Source organism: Sciurus vulgaris, assembly GCF_902686455.1.
Source record: "Sciurus vulgaris genome assembly, chromosome: 9".
Classification (NCBI taxonomy): domain Eukaryota; kingdom Metazoa; phylum Chordata; class Mammalia; order Rodentia; family Sciuridae; genus Sciurus; species Sciurus vulgaris.
The window spans coordinates 4580460-4599678 of record NC_136469.1 but is presented as its reverse complement, the minus strand read 5'-3'; the positions used below and the strand labels follow the sequence as shown (position 1 = coordinate 4599678).

Genomic DNA, 19219 nt, shown 5'->3' with positions numbered 1-19219 from the left:
GAGGCAGAAGCCTCAAGCCTAGGAAAGCTCAACATGTGGACAGCACAGAAAAAAATAAATGTTGTACAAGAGAGAATTAATAGGAAGAGATTAAAGAGAAGAGTCAGAATGTTAACACACTAAAGGAACCAAAAAGATGACCAACAAGCCAGGTATGGTAGCACACGCCTGTAATCCCAGTGGCTTGGGAGGAGGAGGCAAGTTTAATGCCAGCCTCAGCAATTTAGCAAAGCTCTGAAGAACTCAGTAAGACCCTGTCACAAAATAAAAAATAAAACGGGCTGGTGGTGTTCTCAGTGAATAAGTGACCCTGGATTCAATCCTGGGTACCAAAAAAAAAAAAAAAAAAAAAATCAAAAAAGTCAATTTTAGAGAGTACAAAATAACTTAAAAGATAATGGTGCTGACCTCAAAAGTTAGAGTCTTTTGTCTTGTTTGTACTATCTGCTTGGATTTCAAACACTGACAAGACTGAATGCCCCAACTCCCTTCCACACTACGTCTAATTTGTGGCAAGGGATTCTAGTCTCCAGGGCAGTAAAGCCCCGATGTATTCTTTGAACTCTGTGACTTATTTAGGTTCCAATGAAAAATGAAGTTCCACTTTGCAGAACTTTAGTCTCAGAAATCTCTTAAAAATCCAGTCTGAATAACTGAAAACAGAGAGCTCCCCTCATTTTTAAACCACTTGTTTCCAAGGTCTAGCCTCCATGAAAATTGTACCCTTTCATTTTTTTTATTTGCTTTCACTTACCTGAGCTTTTATAAACAGAAGCACTGACACAAGGAAGTTACACACAAACTCCCCCAAACAGAGGTGAGCTTTCACTAAGAAAAGAACAAATAGTGCAGAGACACTCAAAAAGTAGATCTGCTATCTAAAAACTGTTAAGTTACTAACTCAGGCTTGTCCATTTGTTTTTCCACCTCTCGAAACACTGAAAGGCAATTCTTCACACCTCTCCAGTCTAGACCTGTGCTCAAGGCCTTCCTTTAAAGGATGCATGTGTGCAGGAAAATAGAGGGTCTCCCTTCAAAGCCAAGGGCAGAAAGACAGCCCACCATCAAAGACAGGTTCTCTACCCTCAAGGTTTCCCTCCTGAAATGTGACCTTGTGTGGACTCAAAAGTCACCTAGCCCCTTCTGTGAAAGCTGAGGCTCAGGGAAAGTTCAGTCACTTCTGTTACATAGCATGCTGTCTTCTGACTCCAAGCAAGAATACCAAGTCTTCATCATGAGATGTGTCAGTTTAAGAGGAGGGAAATTCTCAGACCCTTCATAGTTCTTGACACAAAAATACATGTTTATCTTTAGTATGGTTTCAACTTTTTTGTCCCTTCCAAAACGAATGCTGAAACATAATCTTCAATGTGACAGTGTTGGGAGGCGGGGTCAATGGGAAGTGTTGAGGTCATGAGGGTGCAGAGCCCTGTGAATGGGTCAACAGTGGTATAAAAAAGGATTTATGAAAGGCTGAGAATGCAGATCAGAAGCCAAACTTTCCCCAATCTATGTGAGGCACTTGGTTTGAGCCCTAGCCCTAAAATAAACAAACGGATGGATGGTTTTGCAGGAGTGAGTTCACTGTCCCCTTTTCTTCTGTGGCATGAGAACCCAACATTCCTTCCCCCAGAGAATGTGGCATTCAAGGCGACATTCTTGGAAGCATCAAATTTCTGTTCTTTACAAATTACCAAGTCGGTGGTGTTTTGTTATAAAGCAGCACAAAATGGACCAAGACACAATGTTAAATCAGGTTGTTTCTCTGCTCTACATACTTATTAGTTAAATGGCACAGTAGCATTAAATACAGTGCTGTACTGCATTAAGCAATACCTTGATAACCTAAATGAATTTAAGCTGTTTTAATATAAATATATATATATATAAAATATATATATATATAAAATCATAAGATCAGAATAATCTAACAACTTACTTCATGTCCCAAACGACTATTTGGCAATACTTATCAATGTTTCTAATTCAGACCAGATAGATAACATTGCTTTTAGCAGTAACTGAGATACTAAAACCTGAAACAGGGCAAGTGCTTAAATAATCTTCCTACCACATTTGTTTTATTATTCAAGCATAAAATTTGACAATAAAGGGACCATTTACTTTCATCTGAGGACTTGAAAAAAATGCAACATATGATTTTAGGACTCATATCCAATATTATTATATAAGTGTGTATTTACAGAATAGCACAACCTCTATGATTCCAATACAAACTACAAAATTTAGAGTCAAATAAAATCTCTACACATGATAGTAAAAATTAAATAAAAATAACTCTAATTCACAAGAGCAGAAAAATGGAAAAAATAAGCATGAAATCTTTCAAAAGTTAAGAAAGAACAAAATGCAAAGACTGGCTCTGTGATGAACACAGTACAACTTAATATATGCAATTAGTAACTAAACATCTATTTACAAAGGATAATAATTTCTAAAACTATTTTCACAAAGTCTTTTTAAGCTAGATTATAAATCTTGCTTTATCACTCATCCTAGTCTCTAGACAGAAATACAAAATTCTGTTGGTCATTTCCACAACAAACTTACAAGTAAAGAACGAAAATGGGGGCTGGGGTGGTAGCTCAGGGACGGAGAGTTCACTTAGCACATACCACATAAAAACAAACAAAAAAAACAAACAAATAAATAAATAAAAGATATTGTGTCTGTCTACAACTAAAAGCAAAAAATTTAAAATAATGAATGAAAATGGGTCATACTGAGCATATTCAATCAAAAGCTGAAAATACAGGGTGTAAGTCATTACAGCCCAGTACAGACACTAAACTTAATGCTTACTTTTGCTCCCATAATGAATCACAGCTGTGAGTACTATATCCGCTGAGTCCCATGACTTAATCTAGTGCAGCATTAAGCCTGGGGTAAAACATCAGCACAAACAGCAGCTTGAACTTCAGCACATAAAAAAGGTTGCCTATATCCTGGGAATGTAAGTGTTGCTGAACATCTGCAGTCAATCAACACCATTATCTACATTGACAGAATAAAAGAAAGAAATCATATAACTGCCTCAAGAGGTGCAGAAAAGGAATGTGAAGAAAATCAATTTAGAATTATTTTTAACAACTAGGACTAGATGGAAACCTCCTTAATACATTATCTAGAAATACTCATTATTTATCAGTCTTAATGGCAAAATATTAGAAATATCAGTCTTAATGGCAAAATATTAGAAATTTTACCCTTTAAGTCAAGAATAAGGTAAGGATAATTACTGCTAACACTTCTATTAATTATGTTAGAGCCAGGCACAGTGGTGCACACCTGTAATCCCAATGGCTCAGGAGATAGGCAGGAAGACTGCAAGTTCAAAGCCAGCCTCAGCAACTTAGCAAGGTCTTAGGCAACTTACGGAGACCCTGTCTCTAAATAAAAATATAAAAAAGGGCTGGGCATGTGGCTTAATGGTTAGGTGCCCCTGGGTTCAACCCCCAGTACCAAAAACAGAATAAAATCATAAATATTGTTAGAAATCAGATTTATCTACTACTGTAAGTCAAGAAAATGAATACTAAGTTAAAAGACTGAAATGAATGAAATAAAACTGTCATTTTCAATTACATGGATGTAAAAGTATAAAGACACAAAAACAATTTACATACTATTTAAAATGAATGTACATTCAGCAAGATAGGTAAGCAAAGTCAATGAAAAACCCACTTTTTCTAGATAAAGGCAAAAATTAATTATAAGTAAAATTTTTAAAAATCCACTTGTAATTGCATTCAGAAACTAAAATATCAAAGAATTTAATGAATACTATGCGAATACTTCACATGAAATTATCTTGAGATAAAGCAAAGACCTAAAATAATAAGATATACTGTGTTCATGGATGGCAAGATGTTAACTTTACCATTCTCTCCCAGTTAATCAAAAGACAATAATTTCAATCAAAAGTCAAGACATTTTATGGGGGTGGGGAGAGACTGACAAGATGATTTTATAAGTTCTGTGGATGATCCCCAGCACTGCAAAATACACACACATACACACCCACACACATGGGTCAAGAAGAGTGAAAACAATCTTGATGAAGGAAAAGAAGAAGAAAAAGGAACAATTATCCTCCAGAAATTAAAACTTCGAATAGGATAAAAAAGATTAAAGACATTTCAATATTCTGCACAAGGAGAATTTAGAACAATACCAAACTCCTGATGTATGAAGAAGGTGCTAAAGCAAAAAGGAACGCTCATTCCTTAACTGGGGCTGGTTAAGAGCACCTGAATGGAGAGCGGGTGACTCAACGGCAGGCAGTACCATGAAAGCAAAGAGCAAAGTGCCTACAAGACAACGTCTTGGTAGCTCAAGGTAGCACTTGACCAAGATCTCCTGAACATAAATGTCTCTAGCCACAAAAAAGGAATGATAAATTAGACCCTAAATATATCATTAACAACTTCTGCTCCTCAAAAGACAACATTAAGAGAATAAAAAGTCAAGCAAGCCACAGAGTAGAAGATATATAAAACACCTATAAACAAGGGACTCACAAACTATATTAAGAACTCCTACAAATAAACAAATTATTTTAAAGCAATACTACAAAAAAATTGAGTAAATAATTAAATAGATACAACATGAAGGAGAGTATCTAAATGGATGATTCATAAATGAAAAGATACTCAATCTCAGTCATCATGGAATTAAAACCACAATGAAATATTGTTATAAACTCATCGAATGTTGGAAAGGATGAGAAATTGGAAATTTTATACACTGAAACTGGTAAGAGTAAATTGGTAAAATCACTACAGAAAGCTTTTGACAATTACCTAAAAGAACTTATAACCCAATAATTCCACCCCTAAATATATAGCAAACAAATACGTAATGTTTGTGCACCAGAAGTTAAGTACAAGAATGTTTATGGCATCATTATTCATATATTTATGTAATGGAATACAGCAATAAAAGGAACTACAACACAGAACAAAGTGATGAAGCTCTTGAACCATGGTATAAGTGAAAGAAGAGAGCACAGAAGAGGCAGAGCTAGCCAACCGAGTTAGGCCAGGGAAGCTGCCTCTGGGCTTGAAGCAGGAGTAGGGGTTGGGAGAGAGTGGTCTGGGGAACTAGTTCTCTATCTTGGTCTCAAGAGTGGCAAGTTCACTTTGGAAAATTCAGGTATCTTATATGTTATGTACTTTTATGTATGTAACACTTCAAAAAGGAAATTTATTTAAAAATAGATAGGAAAAAGTGACAAAAGAAAAAATCTTTCAGGTAAGTGGTATATGAAGGAATTGGAAAAGAAAATTTGGCAATATTAGAGAAAATTAGGAAGACTCAAAGGCAAGACCATTTAAATGGTGCAGTGTCTGGGTCAGTGCAAGCTTCAGATAGACTTATGAAAGAGCTCAGGGACATATACAGATCACAGAGTTATAAAACAGGGATTTATTCAGTGGCACTCATAAATGACAGTTTATATGATTAGCATGTTAAACTGCAGAAGGTTGACCCTGATAGTCCGTTGCACAGTGATCTTCAGATCTTAAAAGAAAAAGAAGGCATAGAATACATTTTGCTTAACTTCTCTTTTAAGGATAACTTTCCCTTTGATCCTCCATTTGTTCGAGTGGTATTATCTGTTCTCTCAGGAGGGTATGTGTTGGGTGGAGGAGCATTATGTATGGAACTTCTCACAAAACAGGGCTGGAGTAGTGCCTATTCAATAGAATCGGTCATCAAGGAAATAAATGCCACCTTAGTCAAAGGCAAGGCCAGAGTGCAGTTTGGAGCAAATAAGAATCAATATAATCTAGCAAGAGCCCAACAGTCCTATAATTCCATTGTACAGATACATGAGAAAAATGGCTGGTACACTCCTCCAAAAGAAGATGGCTAAAATATGTTGACTCTCATATGTTTGGACCAATGTTGCTTTGAAGAAAATCTTCCCAACATGCAGATACAAGCTTTGAGTGCCCCTATAACAGCAGTACCGAAGATGTTAGCTAATAGATATTTTAGTGGATAATCTGTCATCTGACATCCAGTATAAGTTACAGCCATTTCATTTTGCTCACTTTAGTTATCTTGGATTGAGCAGTGGGGCCTTTACTGTATTTTCCTGATAAATACACTTACTGGCCACTCCTTATCTCTTTTTCTTGAAAAGTGAAATCTTTTAAGCAGGCAAGTCAGCATCAGGTTACTGCAGTTGCGACTTGGCAGTGACTTTCCTATGTTGAGTCCATGGGTTACGAGGATTTGCAAAATACTGTTCCATTTAGAGCCAATAAAAGTTTAATCAATGTTCAATATCGATTAAAATATTGAAAATTTTAGAAAATTTTAAGCCTTCTAAACCACAGCCTTTTTAAGGCCTAAAACCATTTTATGATATTGCCAACGTAATGACGGGAAATTTACTCATTAAATTGTTAAACATTTTTTATGACTATATGAAGATATGAACTGTTTCCTGAAGGTATGCTCTTACTTGAATTGTACTTTTTAGGCAAAGCAAGTAAGGCAGTGCCACTTAAGGCTTGTGAATAGTAATTTCCACTGGGGCAGCAGAGTCTTGCTGGGCTGAATCTGCTTCTTGTTGGTTCAATATTTCTTACGAAGAAGAGCCACAATATAGAGCTTGAAGTTATTTAAAATACTAAGTCATTTTACCTTTCCATTTTATTAACGGGATGTTGCAATTATTTGTAAACTAATAAACTTATAAAGTGATTGACATGAAGACAGACTTCCTTGAGCAAAAAGCTATATAGTTAAGTACAAAAAGATACCTGATTTGGAGATTCTTAAAATTTTTGATGTCATGAAAGTGGTTTTTACAACCAAAAGACTAATAGGATCTCTTAATTCTTTTGTAAAACCTGACTCAAATCAATGTACTCTCCATTTTATTGCCTTACATGAATCAGTCCTGTTTGGTTGGTGAGAGATTTTTTTTTTTAATAAACCCAAGTTTGATTTAAAAATAAATTCTAGTTATTAAGCACTTTTTAAAAGAAACCCAGAAGGACATTTTTTCTGCACAAACCAGTTTCAAAGTTCAAACGCATTTCTTATGCATTTGCTTTAAGATTTGGTTTTTAACTCTGTAAACCCTATTCAAGAGATTTGGCACTTACGCATTATTGTGTTTCTTTTGATTTTAATTTGGTTAGGATAGTAGATAAAGATTTTCTTTATCTTGCTCACTTGGTTACATTTATATAAAGCTCTGATTGCCAGTTGCTCAGATAACAAGTGACAAGGCAGAATTCTTTAAAGCATTAAAGTTCCTTAAGCCTAAGGCTAAATCTTGAATACATTATTGAATTCTTTAATATCCTGATAGCTAGCAGATTGACAGCTGCACATTTGGCATGCTTTGTTTTTTGGATTTTATTTTTCATTGCAGATTTATTTGGCAATGTACAGTTAATTTTGTAAACTTGCATCAAGTTTATAAATACCATTTAAAAATTAAAAAAAAAAAGAAAAAAGAAAAAATCTTTAAATAAAATAACCACATAGAAGCTGGTTTAAATATCAATGAGAGATAGTTTCAGACACTATAAACTCAGGTTTAAAATGAAATATTATTTGAACTCTAAGCATCCAGCATGCATATAGTAAAGCTTATTCCTTGATATTTTATTAATAAAGCATGGCAGTATGAATTCTTATTTGGCATGAATTCTAGTAATAATAATCAAAACCATAATAACCTTGGGAAAGAAGTCATAAGGAAAGTTCTGTGAATCGTCTATACAGAACTCTAACCATGTTTGGAATCACTGCAGGGCATATTTACTAGGCTAACTGGCATGCAAAATATACTAATATGCACAATATGGATTGTATAATTAACAGTCCTCACAAAGAATTTTCAATTCCCAGAATAATTTATACAAATAGACATGCTTCATATGGAAGGTGGGACAAGTAAAGAAGAAAAATCCAGCTGAGGCGAGATAACAGCACTCTTTGCATATATTATTTGGAAAGTATTTTTAAAGAACAATTGTCAATAAGTGAACCACTATTCTGTATCTATATTACTTACTGATTCAGTTACAGTTCATGTTAAAGCAAAATGATTATTAAAGCATTATTATATCATGAAACCGCTGAGAAGATCTATTCATCAACCACACATATTCATAGGCACTCTTCTTCAATATCAATTCATCTATTCATTCATTAAAAATATTCACAGAACCTCCTAGACATAATTAATTCAACAAATGTACTGAACTCTTATGTGTCAGGGTACACAGGAAGGCAGAAAAATCTCATAGTATTAACCGTCAAATAGGGGTGACAAATAATAAGTTAATTACCATAAATTCTGCCACTGTGGGATGGAAAGAACAAAGTGGCAGAAAAACACATGCCAGAAACATCCAACTCAGTTTAGGGAAGGATCAGTGACAATAAAGACCTAGACAACCCTTGTATAAATCAGTTGGTACATTTCTTTATTTCACCAATGAAAACAGACTAAAACATGTGACTAATTTAAGAAGTGAGACCTGAAAAATGAGTTGATGTTAACCTGATAAAATGGGAAATGGGACCAAAGTGGAAGCAGAGTATTCCTAGCACAGTGAATAGCACCCAGAGGCTGAGGGACATAAAGCAGAGCACATTAGAGATTTTGAGGCCCTGCAGAACAGTAAAAAGGGTTCAGTCTTACACATATGAAAGAATGCATTTCAAACAGGCCTAAATCCAACTCTATCAATTTGTTTGCAGACATGTGAGAAGATAAAAGTATGGTCGATTGTCAGAAAGGAAAAAAGAATAAGATGGAAGTTTACTGATTCGCAAAAGCTACGAAAACTCAACAAGGAATCTAGAGGTTCCTGCCACTGGCCTTCAGTCTTTCCCACACTGAAGTCCTAGGATTCTAGACTCTCTATATATGAACCCTATTTTAGACAACCAATATCATTCTTAAAAATAATGCTTAAGTTGAACAGCACACTTTATATGAATGAAATGTTAAATATATTATCAGAGAATACAAAAATTAAATATCACTAGAGCCAGCTGTGGTGGCCCACACCTGTTATTCCAGCTACACAGGAGGCTTATGCAGGATGGCAAGTTGGAGGCCACCTCGGCAACTCAGCAAGACCCTATCACAAAATAAAATAGAAAGGGTTGGGGATAGAGCTTGATGGTAGGTGCCCCTGGTTCAACCCCCAGTACATCAAAAAATAAATAATAATAAAAGATCACTAGAACTGTCATACATTTGATCCCTTTGGGTCTAGATCTGCTCAGGCATGACTTTAAATAAAATCCCCTCTGACCACAATTTATGTCATTTACTAAATAAAAAAGATTAAAATATATTTTGTCTAATTATTTAAATAATTCAAAATTCGTTGATGCTAAATTTAAACTACTGGCCATGAAAATTTCTAATGAGGCCCTACTGAGATGTATACCAAGTTAACTAATTTTTTTTAAATACACCTATTTTAGAAACCAGAAAACTAAAAGGAGCAAATGAACACATGTACACTATCAATGAGACCAGCTCAGGGCAAGCCATGTTTCCTTTCTACTAAGTTTGAAGTGTTTTTGAAATGTAAACAAATATGGAAGCACAATTTTTGTGTTCCTAAGAAACAAAACTTTGAAATAAAAACAGGTGTAGCTAATTAAACAATAGATGCGTCATTCTGTTTTCATTGTTTTATTTTCCAGTGCTCTCTAAAGTTTTAAGAATGGAAAATAAGACTCAATAAAGGTTAAAAAGACAAAATGCCTCATGCAAGCCTGGTGTTAACACCCTCTTTCCACCGAATGATTCCTTCCCCTCAAACTCCACATTGGTATCTAGACATAACTGCCTCTGGACAGAGTATTATTCTGAATTCCTACTCTTCAAATCTGTTCCAGATGCAATCCACGCACATATTGCCACACCCATATGGAATCTTATCATTTTAATTCAATGCTTGCTAAACGTTATTAAGTTCCTTCATTATTCCTAAAAACCAATGAACTTAAACTGAACAGGAGTAAATGATATAAAGAAATAAAACCTCAACTGGAAGTCAGATTTGAATTGAAAAAGCTGGACAATAAAATTTCCTTATACTCATGCACATGAAATTGAAAATATAGCAAAAATCTGTCAAATGAATTTATAATGTACTTTCCTCAAAATACAATAATTCTAGAAGGTTTGTTTTATCTGAGGTTTTCTACTCCCTCCACTGTGTTATACCTCGCACGATTCAAATGTTTTAATTGTTTTGGGTCCTTGGTCTGTCATCTGGAAACCCATGTCCTCCAGTTATGGAAAAAATTTGTTGTTGTTATTTTTTTTCCTTTCCTCAATTTTTTGGTTCTCTTTTTCTGGTAGTTTATTAGTTAACTGATGAACTTCCTAAACAGATGCCTTGTTTTCTTACATTTCATTTACTATTTTCCATTAACTACATTTGTTCTACTTTTTGAAATATCTCCTTCTACTAACAGTTTTATTTTGAGAGTTCTACTTTCAGCCTCCTATAGCAATTTTATTTACAGGTGATAAGAATCACTTGATGGGTCACAGAACGCTTCCACTCCTCACTGCTTGTTAACAGAATACCCTCGAAGAGGGTATTACTTTATTCATAAGTAATTGCTGTAACTTAAACTAATCACAGGAGCCAGGTTGATTCTGAACCTTCTATTACTTCTAAAAATGACCTTTAAAAGTAATGGCATCATGGAAGGCACACAGGTCTGCAGATCTGAATCTTGGACCAAGGCTTATACCTCACTAACTGCCTGAACTTGAATCTATCAGTCTCTCCTCAAATGTGAAATAAGGGAATGTACTAAATGATCTCTAAGAGGGAATTCTACTTCCAAAACATTATTAGGATTGATGTACTTCACCAGGTCCATGTTTCAACAAACTTCCCTTAAAAAAACTTTTTTATTTTTTATTTTTTGGGGGATGCTGGTTACTGAGGATTTAACCCAGGGGTAATTTACCACCAAGCCATATACCCAGCCCTGGGAGACAAGGTCTCACTAAGTTGCTGAGGTTGGCCTTGAACTTTTGATCCTTCTGCCTCAGCCTCCCCAGTATCATGTGCCACTGCACTTGGCTAAAAATAGCGTTTAGTTTCACATTTTTAACATCAAAGTATGTATCTACCTGGCTCAGCTTATTAAAATGCTGAGTTTAACAAATTATGTACCTACTTGGCTTACCTTATTAAAATGCTGAGTTTCACAAAAAAAAGTTAATTAGAGCCCTACTCTTATACCAAATAAGACTGAAGATTCACAGCAAGGTGGGTTAAAGCAGGATACAGGTAAGAGCAGAGGAACAAGGAAAACAGCAGTATAATCTGATCTGGATTGTACCCCAGGGGGAGGGTGGCAAAGGGGAAAGGCACATACACATTGTTCAATGGAAGGCACAGAAACGAACACACCTTAACACTTAAGAAGTACCTGGCATGGCCGTCTACTCCTTCAACACTCAATCATCTCTCCAGTTACTGCAATCTAGAGGCCAGACACAAGACCTCATCTAGAGCCAAATTCTCTCTTCCAAGGCCCCATGACCTTCAAGGTAAGAAATTCATCCCTCTGTCACAGTGGTCCCTAATACCTTTGATCCTGGCTCCTATTTAGTCCCTGTGTAGTTTTGGTAAGGTTTCCTAACTTTCTGGCAGGGTTTCCTCAACTATAAAACAAAGACAACCTCCTAGTTATCTGCAAGGAAGAAATGCACCAACATTTCTGCAAGAAACAACATTTCTGCAATGCCTGCAAGACTGACGAGCACTGAGCTCTCTGCTGGTGCCAATGTCACAATCCTGCCTCTCTTCAGCTTCCCTCGACTCTCCTGGGGCACCACTCGCTTTGGGTTCTCATTTCTGTAGCCACGCCTCAGCCTCCTGGGCCAGGTCTTGATAGCAAAACCAGCCTCTACAGGGAGGCATTCCTCAGCACCACCTCTGAAACTCCCTAACCCGCACCCTATGGTCAGGGCCCTCCCTGACCCGCGCCCTAACCCCAGAGCCCTCGACACTCACAATCCCAGCCTGTCCCTCAGGAGGTCATCTCAGCACCAGTGCCATGCCTGCTCCTGAATGAATGAATGCTACTCACTCTTTTCTGGTGACTTCATTCATTCCTATGCCCAGTCACCTGGTAATCATGACAACTTCCAACCCGCACCGCTCCTCACTTCAGAAAGTTGCAAATAAGACAAGGGAACTAACCAATAAGGAGAAGGGGAGGCAGGAGGGAGTAAGGAGGAAGTATGTCAGTGTTCTCCAGAGTTGAGGATGGCTTCAGCTGCAGTGGTGGTAATGAAAGCAGTTAAAAAAAAAAATTTCCCCCAAAGGACATATTCTGAACAATTTTGAAAACAGCTGACAGGATTTGATAAAGGAAGTTAAGGAAAAAGGAAATTGAGACCATCTCATAGAGGGGCTGGTGTTGTGGCTCAGTGGTAGAGCACTCCCCTAGCACACGTGAGGCCCTGGGTTTGAGTCTCAGCACCACATAAAAATAAAAAAGTAAAGGTATTGTGTCCACCTAAAAAAATTAAAAAAAAAAAAAAAAAAAAAAGAATGTCTCATAGAAATAATTCTTATTTGGATAGACTGGTTTTATTTTTGTCATTGTTAAATTAGAAAGAAAACCTTTCCTCAAGTTTTACACTTTTATAGTCTTGGCAAAACAACCCAGAAAATTTTCCACTAGCAAAGTAAATGGTATATGTCATTTAGAGCTTAAACAGAATCAAAAGTACCTCCTTGTCTTCTGACACAATTCATTTCAAATGAATAGGAAAATATTAAAATTCCCACCTTACTGACGAAAGAATTCTACCTAAATCTCACTATCACAATTGTAACCTTCTATCACTACACTTCAGAATTACAAAACAGGGACAATTCAATGTCTTATGTTATACCGCATAATTACTGTAATGTCTTCCACTACAACAATGTGCGAGAGGGACAGTACTGAGCCTGTACTCTTATTTAGCCTGTACTCTTACTGCTGTTGCTCTGCTGCAGCTACAGGGAACCCACGTGGGTGGTCAGGTGGCGGGAGGAAGACTGGCTGTGCCTAGGAAGCATGATGGTGCCCATATTCAGCAAGTCTCTCTATCAAGGAGGCTCCCCCTAAGGAGGTCAAGTCTATGCTTAGTCTGCATATTCTTACAGATGGGCAAAAAGCTCCTAATGATCGGATTCAGTAAAAATTACTACTCTAGCAAGGTGGAGGATTCCATCAGATTTCCTCTAATTTACCTTGATTAGGATAACCAAGAATACTTCATGTCAGGAATATTGTCCAAATTGCTATACCATACGTAAGATGTGATTTTTTAAAAATATGTTTCAACAGTATTCCAAAAGCAAATGAAGAAAAGAATGATGAAGTGACACCCATCAAGGAATGGCCTCTGCCACCAGGCTCTATTTCTAAGCTTCTTAAAGAGGTTCTATCTCAGAAAGAGAGGACATGACCCACTAAGACAAGGAAATGAACTCAAGAGTTCAAATGACTTACCCAACGTCTCTCAACAAACACAGAAAAGCTAGCCTGATCAAGCGTTCACCATAAGCTTTGTGGTAAACCCCATTACTTCCCTCGGATTGACTTTAAAATACTGAATGTTTATTCAGGAGGCTGAGCCATAAGAATTACCAGTTTAAGGTCAGCCTGGGCAATACAGCCAGACTCGAAATAAAATTAAAAGGGCTGAGAATGTAGCTCAGTGGTAGAGTGCTTTCCTAGGATGTGCAAGCCCCTGGGTTTGAGCCCCAGGACTGCCAACATATAAAAATAAAAACTAAATAAAATACTGAATTTTTAAAGAATCAGTATTTTAATTCTAACAGTAGAATTGGTTGGCAGAAATTTTTTAAATGGTGAAAAATATTAGAAACTAAGAACCTTTTATAATAGGTACATTGTTAAGTATGTAGTAGATGCTCCAAAAATTCCTGTTAAAATAAGCCCACAGGAGTGTAAGGAAGGACTAAGAAGCTATAAATACCTCAGAAATCTGGACAAGACATAAAATTTTCCATTTCAAGAAAAGTTACAGTAATTAGGTTCAGTATTGTTACTAAACCCATTTAAGTGCCATAATGACAAAATCATTGTTTAAATAAGAGTTTTAATTCTTCCTGTTCTGTAATGCTATCTTATCAAGGCCCAAGCATTTGGTATGAACACGTTGAAATGATATGTAATCAACAAGGATGCTAAAGATAAATTCTTAGAGATGTGAAGCAAATACTCTCTTTCACTATAAACAAAATGACCAAGTCCACTTCTTGAAGAAATCAAGCTCTATTTATATTCACTCTCCTGAAATGGCACAGGCAGCCTTAGAAGGATACGTTTATAATAAATCCCTATATTTGGAAAACACTGTTGCTAAGCATCTTCTAACATTCAACAGAGTTTATGTAATTCATGTCACTGCTACATAATTAACATTTCATGTTTTTCCAAAAAAGTGCAGTATGCTTATCTATGCTGTTAATTTAAAACATTATAAATTTTGAGGGAATTAATAAAAGGCTATGCAACTAATTAATTAGAAAGGCAGGAGGAATACACACACAGACATTAAATGTCAGGATGTATGAGAGTATCACTTGTAAACAGCCTGTCCCTTTGAAATAAAACATGTTAAAATGAAGCTGCTCTTTGCTTAAAAAGGTGAGCAACAAAACACTAGGTTTTTGAACAAATCATGGCTTATGAAACCATACTCTAGTTCTTTTTTAAAGTTTGAAAATAAGTTTATAACGTCTGAAAATAAGTCTTATAGCCAACATCAACACTGAACATTATATCTGAACAAGCAACAGGAGGACCATTTTGACAGCATGTTCACATTCACTATGGGAAAAAAGTCAAAAGTTTCAGAATATACAAGTTACGTTTGAAGACGAGATCTAAAAAGTTGAGAATGCAGTATCATTCTTGCAAACTGCAAGAGACTGAAAATCATCTATCCTCTGGAAATGTATGCACAATCTACATATATACCACATGGATTTTGTATTATTAATACATCAACAATAACATTTAGATTACAGATACCGTCAGGAAAAGGTTCTGTATGTTCTAGAAATTCTGAATCTTTTCAGTTCATATTAGTAGGTATCTGTGCACAACTTTCGTTAAAAAGGGCAGGGCTTCCTGCACTCCTCAGCAGTCCAGGAAGAGGGAAAACCAACAGAGACAACACGTAAAAAGCACAAAGAACACAAGTCCACAAATCATAAGCAAGCAGATGCGCTAGGAAAAAAACACATGTCCACATTTTAATTTGTATTCTGAACTGTTAATTCTTGTTTCCTTGCTTGTGGCTTTCTTTTCTTTCAGAATTATTTGCCATTTTAAAGTTTTATTCAGAATCACTATACATACCTGCAAGGTAGACCTGGACATTAATTTTCCCTTGAGTGGAAAAGATACACAATATAGTTTGGAACAATACATTACTATCACAGAAAGACTCTGGGAACAAAGAAATTGAGCACTATTAGAGATAATGGATTACATTCCCTACTTTTAATCCAGTTACTTAAGTTTCAGAGATTCTTCAAAAAACAAGTAGCTGATTGGTCTACATGAGCTGTTCCTGAAGTGTAGTCCTTGAACCAGCAGCAGGGACATAATCAGCAAGCTTCTTAGAAATGCAATTCTTGGGCACCACATAGACCTACAGAATCAGTGAGTTATAATCCAGAACTATGTTTTTTACAGTTGTTCTTTCTTTTCCTTTTGGTACTGGGGTATAAACCCAGGGGCACTCAACCACTGAGCCACATCCCCAGTCCTTTTTACTTTTTACTTGGCGACAGCATCTCACTAAATTGCTGAGGCTAGCTTTGAACTTTCAATCCTCTTGCCTCAGACTCCTGGGTCACTGGGATTATAGTTGTGCACCACTGCACCAGGCCAGAACTAAGATTTAACAAGCTCCACAGTGATTCTGACAGGTGTTTCAGCTGGATAACCACTAACCTAAATTAATGACTCAAATGCCTGTTCACAGCAAGGGCAAGACTGGCTGCCTCAAAATCATTCAGGAAACATAAATCCTGAGTCCGGTTTCCTACCTCCCTTATCCAAGTAAGTCTGGAATGGGAATGTGATGCGATGTGAGATGAGTGTGTGTGTTACTTCCTAGGTAAGCCTGATGCATGATGAGACTTAAGAGCCAACATCCTATACATAGGTCAAGGGCTTTCAAAATGGAGTTCCCCAGACCAGCAGCAGCAGCAGCAGCAACACCACCTGGGAACTTGACAGAAAATCTGATACCAACCCAGACCCACTGAATCAAACTCTGGGGATGGGGCTCAGCAATCTGTTTTAGTAAGTACTACAGTTGATTCTGATATGCTCCAAGTGATCCATCCTGAATTAAGAACATGTTAAATAACCCTTCCCTGTGAGGAAGAATGAAAAACAGAGAGACATAATGCACTTACACAGCAAGAGACAGATCTCCTAGAGATGGAGAGTTGTACAGTCCCAACTTACGAACCTGGTGTTGGTGCCTTAATCACCCAGATGTACCAGTGGGCACTCTACCAGGCACAGCACACCAGCAAACAAAGGAAAGTCTCCGAAAAAGCACAATTTAAAGAGAACATGGTTTAAATCTAGAAGCAGGGCCAAAGCTGAGGAATCTGTCAGTGAGAACATAAAAACAGACTGGAAATGTTCAGGAAAATCGCAGAAGTTCTTTAAGGCAGTCTCACTGTCCCACCTTTCTAGGATTACACAGCACTCAGAACTTGTTCTACAAAAGACCTGCCCACAAAGGGAGGAAAGGCCATCTGTAGGTAAGAAGCCAATGTGGCCAGCTTTTATAGCTCTTATATATGCCATAGCCTTTATGGCACTAAAATATCATGTACCCCAACCCTTCTATTTACAAATGGGGAAAACTAAAGCTCGGGTAAGGCACAGAACTTGCCTAAGATCACAAGCCTCATTTTAGAAGCAAATTTGTCCAATCGTACCTCAAAACTTTTTCTCCACTGTACCACCCTGCCCCTTTGGAAAAATTCCTTGAAAAATATTTTGGCATACTATTCTCAAATTTTTTCTGCTATAAAGTTAAGTGAATAATACCAATAACTTTACACACACGTATTCATGGTAGTACACACAAAATCACACATATCTTCCCTTATGGACACTATACCACCAATCTTTCTAAAAACTACTTTTTCACAATCTGAATCATTGCTGGACTAGGGGGAAATGATTAGTTTACAAGAAAAAAAAAAAAAAAGACAGAAGATCAGAAAATACCTAGATATCATCTCCTTTATAAATTAGTTTTTCAGGCTAATAGTAATCATAAAGCCCTGTACCACTCTGAAAAAATGTTTTATTATTTAATCTGGATAAAGAACACAGGGTTAAAGATGACTTTGGGTCTAAATCCCATCCCTGCCACACACTAGCTGTGAGATCTCTGAGTCTCAATGTTTTCCCTTTATATCTTCTCCTTCACTTGCCCATAAACTACCTTTTCTTTAACTTCTTCTCAGAAGTCATATTTTCTATTAACCCTAGCAATTCCTTTCCCACTGAAAAAGTCAATGTTTTCCATATTTTTATGAGTATTCGGTAGTGTATTAATAGATTACAAATCTCTTTTTTATCAGACTGTTTCTGGAAAGCAAGAATCCCAGTTTTCTACAGTGCATGAAATGTATTAGAAAGTCAAACACATCTGCTAAACTATGTTGAAGATTGACTCCTTGGCTACATGCTATGGGTAGGTCCAAAGCAACAGTTATACACAGTAATTCGGACTCTTGGTTATCACCTGACAATTAAAAAAGCAAAGTAGCCTGCTGACACATCTGTATCTTGGTCCCTTAAAAGTTAGTTCTAACCCAGGCCCACCCAGGAAGCTAGAAGCGGCACAGAAGCTGTACAGACAGGGCCCTAGTCCTGGACCATTATATGCTGGATGTTAACATTTGCCTAGGTAGTCTACACTGACTGTAGTCTCCCCAGCTATTAGTCCTCTAGACTGGAATTATGGTAATAATTAAGGAAAAGTGAAATACAACTTAAATTCTCCATTAAGAGTAAGTATTCAAAAGCTCTTAAATATCTCTCCCCAGTTTTCTTTTCCTACATGTCTACCTTCTTTAACCTCTTCTCATACACCCATCAGTCCAGATAAAAAGACTGAACGGACTAATGGAAGGGTCTTCAAAGTCACTAACTTGAAGAACTATCAATCAATGACTTGGAGATAAAAGTTACTAAATTTCTGGGCTGGGGAGATAGCTCAGTCCGTAAAGTGCTTGCCTTGCAAACATAAGGCCATGGGTTTGATTCCCAGCACCACGAGAGAGAAAAAAAAAAAAAAAAGGTTACTAAATTTCTGAAACTATCACTCTAAAATAACCAAGTTTCCAATTCAATAAGTTAGTTTCTTCCATCACTAAGCTAAGAATTAGACTTTCTTTAAAGTTCCTTATAAAAATATTAGCTGGGTCACAAATGGGAAAACCAGAATACTACAACTGGAAAAAAAATGCCTAACTTTTTGAGGCATTTAGCCTCAAAAGGCAACTTAGCAAGACCCTGTCTAAAAAAATAAAAAGGGTTGTAGTTATGACTCAGTGGTTAAGTGTTCCTGGGTTCAATCCCCAATAAATTTTTTTTTTAAATCTTTCAAAGTATAAGAAGACTTAAAAATATACGCCAACACAGAGAAAAAAAACATATTTAAGGAACCTAGATTACTGGCAAACCAATGATGTTTTTATATGTGCCTGCCTTTAAAAGTTACTAGAAAATAAATACAACCTTTTCAAACCAACAAAAACTCACTTTTTTTTTTTCCCAATAAATTCTTATGGGATCAAATACTCTTTGAACAACTTATTAAAACTGTCCCAATTTGTGGTAAAGGACCCTTGGGGTCAATCCTCAGTATCACACCAAAAAATAAACTTTCCTGAATTGTCCATAACTAAAATTATTCTGAAAAACTGCAAACACAGGGGTGGTAACCCCAGGGCTGCCACCCACCCCTCGGGGCTCTGCCCCGCTGGAGTAGAGGTACTGACAGGGTGGTTGTCTGGGTCCCCAGACCAGGGAGAGCTGCAAAGTGCAGGGTGACTGTACAAGGAAGGCCTAGAGAACCTGCTGTGCCATTCTCTAT

At 36.7% G+C, this 19219-nt stretch overlaps 1 protein-coding gene and 1 pseudogene across 9 annotated transcripts in view; one reads left to right on the top strand and one right to left on the bottom strand.

Annotated features, from left to right (window-relative positions):
* Positions 1-19219, bottom strand: part of AFG2A (AFG2 AAA ATPase homolog A) — a 291079-nt gene that overhangs the window by 255165 nt on the left and 16695 nt on the right. The gene's annotated exons all lie outside the window — the stretch shown is intronic.
* Positions 137-6308, top strand: LOC306669220 (ubiquitin-conjugating enzyme E2 Q2-like; annotated as a pseudogene). The gene is made up of 2 exons: positions 137-152; positions 5292-6308. The product of its transcript is annotated as a ubiquitin-conjugating enzyme E2 Q2-like (transcript).